Source organism: Pelodiscus sinensis, chromosome 5 (assembly GCF_049634645.1).
Source record: "Pelodiscus sinensis isolate JC-2024 chromosome 5, ASM4963464v1, whole genome shotgun sequence".
NCBI classification, from domain to species: Eukaryota; Metazoa; Chordata; order Testudines; family Trionychidae; genus Pelodiscus; species Pelodiscus sinensis.
The window spans coordinates 11,738,390-11,746,176 of NC_134715.1; the positions used below are offsets into that span (position 1 = coordinate 11,738,390).

The following is a 7,787-nucleotide window of genomic DNA, read 5'->3' on the forward strand; positions in this document are numbered from 1 at the left end:
CCAATCAAAAATGAGGATTTGAGTTACGATGCCCCCGACTTGCAACGCTTCCCCAGCAATGGATCGCATCGCAAGTTGAGGGCTTCCTGTACCACTGGTTTTGTTAATACACTACCTTGAAATTTACTTAAGTCTTACACTGCTTGATGGCTTATCATTGCTTGTAGTGCATACCTGTACGCTGTGTCTAGACTGGCCAGTTTTTCCGGAAAATCAGCCGCTTTTCTGGAAAAACTTGCCAGCTGTCTACACTGGCCGCTTGAATTTCCGCAAAAGCACTGACTTCCTCCTGTAAGAAATCAGTGCTTCTTGCGGAAATACTATGCTTCTCCCGTTCGGGCAAAAGTCCCTTTTGCGCAAAACTTTTGCACAAAACTTTTGCGCAAAAGGGCCAGTGTAGACAGCTGAGATTTGTTTTCCGCAAAAAAGCCCCGATTGCGAAAATGGCTTTGGGGGGTCCCGCAGCAGCCACCTCAGTTGTTCTATGGATGGGTCTTGAGGCGGCCTGGGGATTATCTGGGGGCTGGGTGCAGGGGTCACCCCCCACACTCACCGCTGCAGCGAGAGCTGGAGCAACCCAGCAGCCTGCTCCACTCTGCCCTGCCACCTCCTCCCAACCTGCTGCGCTCAGCTTCACTGCGGCAAGAGGAAGTAGCGCTGTCAGGCCCCTGAATGCTCTGCTTCCTGCAGACACCACAGGGAAGCGGGGCACAGTGTACTGGGAGAGGGCTGCAGCCCCTGACGCCCTGGTGAGTGTGCAGAAGAGGGGGTCAGCCCCTGCTGCTGCCCCACACCAAGTCCCCCCGTAACTTCCTTGCTTGCCTTGCTTGAGGAGGGGTCTTCAGCAAGGGGATGGGGCGAGGATGGGGTTTGGGGCAGGGGTATGTGAAGCAGAAGCAGGGCAGGTGTGGGACCTGTAGGGGGTTTGCCCTGGGCCTGCACCTGGGGCACTTGGGGAGGGAGGGGTTGCTCCAGGCCCAACACCCCCTTAGGGGTAGCTCTGTGTGGGTTCCCTGTAGCACACAACCAATGGCCTCCTTCTTGTTTGTGTTTGACATGCTCTGTTCCTTTCACCAGAGCTGGCCTTATGGACGGGTGATGTGGGAATTGCCCAGGGCCCGGTGGTCGGGGATATTGTGGTCAAGAAGCAGGGCAGGCCTGGGGCATGAGGTCATGGAAGGGCTTGAGCCGATGGGAGCTATGTGGGTCTGTATCCTGCAATTGGGGATGTGCAGATGGGGGAAAGAGGAGCAACTCACTGAGCATGGGCAGGACAACCCATCTCCCTGGGTGCACTCTGTTCCAGAGGCCACACTGATTGACACTCTCACTGTCCAATCAGTGCCCATCCCTGTCCTAAAATGTGCACCACTAATGCTGATCCAGGGGAGACAAGAGTAGGGGTAGGAAGGCAGCAGGGTCAGGGGAGTTAAGGGTATGGTGGGGGACTGAGAGAGGCAGCAGGACCTGGGGGGCAGAGAGGATGGGTGGGAAGCCCAGGAAGGCAGCAGCAGTGAGGGTGCCAAAATACAATTTCCCCTTAGGCCAGCCCTGCCTTTCAGATTTCTCGCGAGTCCAACTGCTGAATTCTAAGTGCTACCTAATGTGGCACCACTAACAGATGGTCCTTGTGGCTCTCTGGCCTTGCATTCCCTGGCAGGCACCTTGCCCATACTAATGATGATATTTTCCCTCTTCACTATTTTGGAGGTGGGGGCTACTTTGACAAAGAACCTTCAATGCAAGAGTCACTTCCTCAGGGCGCCCCGCTTTCCCAAAGCCCTGCCCTGCTCACTTCATCCCCCCTCCCCACACACTTTCTCTGGGCTGAGACAGGGGGTTGGGGTTCAGGAGAGGGGGCAGCCTCTGGGCTGGGGCTGAGGGAGTTTGCAGCGTGAAAGGGGACTCTGGACTGAACTTGGTGCAGGGGGTTGGGGTGTAGGAAGGGGTGAGGGATGCAAGCTCAGGGAGGGAGTTTGGGTGCAGGAGAGCGTATGGGCTGTTGGCTCCAGGAAGGGCTCCAGGGTGCAGGAGGGGGTATGGGATGTGGGCTCTGGAAGGGGGCTTAGGACTGGGGCAGGGGCTATGAGTGTAGGAAGGGGTAGCATTTACTTCAGGTGGTCCCTGTCCACGCCTCTGCAAGAAGGGGTCAAAGTCCTTGGGGTGGGCATGTGTCTCTGTGCCCTGCCTCTCTCAGTACCCTGTACCCAGCCAATGGCAGCTGTGGGTGGGGCTTCTTGCAGGCAGGAGCAGCGCACACAGGCTGTGTCTAGACTGCATCACTCTGCCGACGGAGGGATGCAAATCAAGCACTTCGGAAATGCAAATGAGCCCGGGATTTAAATATCCCGGGCTTCATTTGCATACTCAGGTTCCGACGCTGTGCCAATCAGGCTCAGTGTCGAAAGTGAAAATAAAGTGAAGCCACGACTCTGCCAACAACGGGGAGCTTTTTCGGCAGCTCTTATACTCCAAAGTGCTTGATTTGCATCCCTCTCTCGGCAAAGGAATGCAGACTAGACGTAGCCACAGAGACCTCTGCTCCCCGCCCTGCGCAGGGCCATGAGGGCATGGTGGCTGCTTTTGGGAGCAGTGTGGGGCCGACGCAGGCAGGGAGCCTGCCTTCGCCAGCAGCAGCCTCCCTATACCACGGGAGATTGAGAGTGACAGGAAGGGAGCCACACTTTGTGTTCATGGGAGCTGCCACTGGCTCGCAGTCCTTACAGTGAAGAACACTGCACTAAGGTAACTCTCAATCATTATTGCTGTGGTTCTCTGACACAGAGTCAAGTAAAAGGCTTATCTGCTGCTTCCCTGCATATTATAGATGGCCAGCTTGGGTCCAAGATAACTTCAATTAGTTACATAAAGGGTGAGTAGAGCAGGATCTTCTTCCTTCAATATTAGTTACAAATCTGTTCATTGGTTGCATTTTCTATCACCTCTACCGTTTGTCCTAGAACTAATTGATACTCACATCAGAGAAGCCTCTTGATCAGTGTTTCTTACATTTTTTAAGACCAAGGAACACCAAACAATAATTCTTTTTATGAGGAACACCAAGGATTTTTTGTTGCACAAAAAAAAAAAAAAAAAAGTTGGGAGGGGGGAAGTTATTGACGAAAAAAAAAATCACCTACCCCTTTAAGTGTGGCCATGGAACACAGTTTAAGAAACATTGCTCTTGATTTATCAAACACTTACAACTATGTACTAATATAAATGACAAACCTTACTAGAATATCCTCATTTTTTTCCTTATGTTAATATCTCTCTTTATTTGACAAAGAGAACACAGAGGACAAAACCTGGTAATGCAGAAATCAGAGAAGATGGATCCCTGTTTAGAAACAAAATGTATTAAAGATTGTAAACTTAAAATGTACATCTAACTTTTCATTGACTTTATCACACTGTATGGTTTTAAACTCAAACTCAAATGAGCTTTCAGTACAGCCTTTGACTCAGAGGACAGAGCCAATACAGGAAAATGTGGGGTCGGTGTGGGGAGGAGGAGATACATTTAGTGTAACTTTTACCAAAGGATTTTTTGTTCCAAATTCACAGAAATTAAATAGCAAACTCTACTTTGTTATCTAGTCCATAGTTTTCTACCACAGTAAGTCTCCCTCCCTTGCTCACCCCACCCCCGAAAAGTATGCCCAATTACTTGTTGTAGAAGGCAGAAAGACTGGGTGCTGGTAACAAGCTATCTCTTAAGAGGGCTGGTTTAGGTGATATTTGTGCAAATTAGGAAGCAGAGTTAGCTAATGGGTGGGGTTTACCCCAGTTACAACCACAGATGGTACCAGATGGAGAATAGAGAATGGAAGCTCTGGTAGATACCTCCCTGCCTGTGCAAGATTGTTCCTTATAGGAAGTAATTTCTGGGGTTTTGTCCAGTTTCCAGCATTAACTGTTTCCAGTTGTGGGATTTCTCAACCAGTAAAGTGGGAGCATATTGCACAGTTGACTTACACTGAAGGGTTAGGATGCATTTTTTTATAGTCAGCCAAACTATTGCTTTTCTTAATGTCATCTTTTTGCTAGTCCTCACACCACTCCTTAAAATACTGCTCTGTATCTTTCAGATCTTGGCAGTGGTAGTTCCCGCTATTATTGACTGTCAAACTCTACACATATTTAGTTCTTCACTTTCCTTAAAGGCCAGTGCCCTGAGGCAACAAATTAGTTTCATGGCTCTTATCTAATTTCCTTTCAGTTCACTTGCCTCCTTCAGGTATTGAAGATTGAACAGAGAACAAAAACATTCTATTTTACTAGAGTCAGATAGAGGTACTATTGCCTTCCTGCGCTGACATAGCTCCAAGACCATTGTTCCTATATTTAAGCTGCTAAGTGAAGTGGCCAGATTTTGAAGCTAATGTTGAGACCACTTGAAAATCTGTACAATTTTCTGGACAAAAAGAAGCTGAGATTTGGGGGTTATAATTGGCCTATAATATTTTTGTATAGATCCCCCAAACTTCCTTGACTTTGTGTTATTATTATTCTAATAGGGTACGTCTAAACTACATGGCTCTGTCGACGGAGCCATGTAGATTTGGTTTTTTGGCAAAGGGAAATGAAGCTGCGATTTAAATAATCGCGGCTTCATTTAAATTTACATGGCTGCCGCGCTGAGCCAACAAACAGCTGATCAACTGTTTGTCGGCTCAGCGCACTAGTCTGGACGTTCCCCTGCCGACATGAAAGCCTTTTATCGACATCCCCTGTAAATCTCATCCTATGAGGCATAAGGGGGAGGTCGATAAAAGGCTTTCAGGTCAGCGCGGAGCGTCCAGACTAGCGTGCTGAGCCGACAAACAGCTGATCAGCTGTTTGTCGGCTCAGCGTGGCAGCCATATAAATTTAAATGAAGCCGCGATTATTTAAATCGCGGCTTCATTTCCCTTTGCCTATCTGTCTAATCTACATGCCTCCATCGACAGAGGCATGTAGTCTAGACATACCCTTACATTTGTAATGCTATGTAATTTCTTGACCAGTATCACCCTGAAGTATTCTTCAGTGTTACTTATTTCCTTGGTTTTCTACATATGCAATATTTGCAATATTTTTTCCCTAGGGACATTAGACAGAATCTTATTTTATAATTTCAAGGTTGTATTTCTCCCGTCATTATTATTCCTCTCTTGTGTTCAGTGTGATCTATTGATTTAATTTTCATATTATCTAGTCTTATTTTTGAATCTCTTACGTTTTTCCACTGTTTGTGCTGTTGTACACAAGGAGTTACCTTGAGAAACTATAACACTTTAGCTTGAAAAACACACATATAACAACATTGTTGAATTTGAACCACATTTTTAGAATTCTGTCTACATGGTGTTTTCAGGAATCCGGAGAACATTTGGATAAGAGATTCATGTTGAGGAAGTAAAAGTGAAGATTTAGGTAAGTAATGTGGGTTAAATGCCAGTTAATTATCAGGGTTAATATTATTGTCTGCTTTAGAAATGGTCTAATCTACTTCTATTTTAGATGGACATTTAAATGTAACCAGTGCTTCAGCAGAGAGGGTTCTGTCCATGTCAAAGTATGTAGCAAAATTCCACTATAAAGGGGCATTCGTTAATAAAAACTATATTGCATGTCTGTAGTACTTTTCATAAAATTATCTCAAAGCTCTTTACCTAAGAATTACCTATTTTACAGACGGGAAGAACAAAGGGAGAAAGTGCTAAGGGATTTGTGCGAGGTTACACCGTGAGTTCATGGCAGTTACAGGTAGAACCTGTGTTTCCAAGTGCCTAATTCTCTGCTAGACTACAGGACCCTGAAATCAGAAGGGGAGACTACCTAGCAGCCATGCTCTGATGGGGAGGAATCACATTGGGTGAAAGGTGGCTAATGAAAATGTAGCCAACTGATTTGCTTAGATCCATTAAATGTTGCTTTAAGGCAGGAGTGGGGAAGCTAAGACCCAGGGCTTTCCCCACAACCTGTCCCTGTGCCCTCCCTCCCATTCAGAACCCACACCTCAAGCCGGCTTCCCGGCAGCTCTGCCCCCCGCCACACACACACTGAACCCTGGGTCCCCCTAGGCTCTGGCAGCCATGTCAGAGATGTTTTTCTTTTGTTTGTTTTGCCTCTCACTTTTGTGCAACTCCCAACTGATTTTTCTGTGGGCCAGTAGCTCTTGACCCAAAAAAGGTTCCGCACCCCTGCTTTAAGGGCTGGCCTTGGAGCATGAGCAAAACAAAATATTAGACAGTAACCTACAGGGATTCTGTATTTGGTCCGGTACAGAGTCCTCATGGCAACGCTTGAGCCACAACAGCAGCATTCACCCATCTCATCTGCAATTTTACAGTCAAGAAAGCAGCAACAGACTATTCCACATAGGCCTGGATAAAGATAAAACAACAAATGAGGCCCACTCAATGTCCCCCTTCAATCATGCAGACAGTTAACTTTTACTACCACTTTTAGGAGCGATATCGAATGATATAGGCCATGTCTACACTCCAGAGAAGATCGAAGCATCCACAGTTGGTTTTCTGGGTTTCAAATTAGCGGATCTAGTAAAGACACACTAATTCGAACTGTAGACGTGGACAGTTACTTCGGGCTAGTCAATTTCTAAAATGGTGACCGGCTGGGAACATGCAAATCAAACGTGGGATATTTAAATCCCGGGCTTGATTTGCAATTTTGGTCGCCCTCATTAGCCTCCCTAGATCGATCTAGGGGGCTAGTGTAGACGTACCCCAAAGGAGGCCAAGATATTTAAAAGTCTTTATAGTGATATCATGTGAGGCTTTATCTTGGCTGGCAGTTCTTCTCCCCGTGTCTCTCATAATAAACGAAGATCATTTTTTCATGACCGAAAATGATGTGTTTACTGTGGGTTAACTCACACCCATTAACTGTCACGCAGGTGGGGGATATGGAGTTGAATAGTTACCTTGAGAAACTATAACACTTTAGCTTCAAAAAACACACATATAACAACATTGTTGAATTTGAACCACATTCTTAGAATTCTGTCTACATGGTGTTTTCAGGAATCCAGAGAACATTTGGATAAGAGATTCATGTTGAGGAAGTAAGAGTGAAGATTTAGGTAAGTAATTTGGGTTAAATGCCAGTTAATATCCCCCACTAGGATCTGACTGTAAAACACACCATATCGGAGCTCAGAGCCTCAGCAGATCCAGATGAATGTTAGTGGGGCTGGAGCACAAGTACTTGCTTTGTGTGAGAGTGCGTGGGTGATGTTACCATCTAGAGCAGTGGTTCCTAAATTTTTTGGCATCACGCCTCCTTTTTGATTTTTGAAAAACCCTCACACCCCAAAAAATAGCAGCAAAACTTGTTGAGCCAAAAAAAATAAAGGAACTGACCAGGGCAGCAAAACTTGATGGGGAGGGGGAAGCTGGGTCACCTTGCTCCCCCGCTGCCATTTCTTCAACACCCCCAGGGGGGCACGGTCCCCATTTTGGGAACCCATGATCTAGTGACTGGCTCACTGAGTGGGGATATGCCATTGCTTTAACCAAATCCAAAAGAGACTCCTCCCCCCTTTGAATTAGTACTCACTAAAAGAGTGGCGATATGTAATTAACCAACCATCAAGTCAAAACAAAAATGCAGTATTTGACAATCCACTTACAGACTCCAAAGTCACTGCAGCAGTCTAGCAACCCGGTCTGCCAGGCATTGCTTGATGCAGGAGCAACAGCAATCTGGGGCTGTAGAACTACAACAGTCTGAGGGTCCATTTCCACTTTCTCCGGATGAGTTCAGAAGTTTACACTCTG

The 7,787-nt window shown here is 46.6% G+C and overlaps 1 long non-coding RNA gene across 1 annotated transcript; it reads right to left on the reverse strand.

Annotated features, from left to right (window-relative positions):
- Nucleotides 1-5,160, reverse strand: LOC142829529 (uncharacterized). Its single transcript, XR_012903986.1, has 2 exons — nt 2,220-5,160; nt 1-2,188 (listed from the first exon to the last, which is right to left on the reverse strand). It is a non-coding gene; the product is annotated as an uncharacterized LOC142829529 (long non-coding RNA).
- Nucleotides 5,161-7,787: the final 2,627 nt, after the last annotated feature.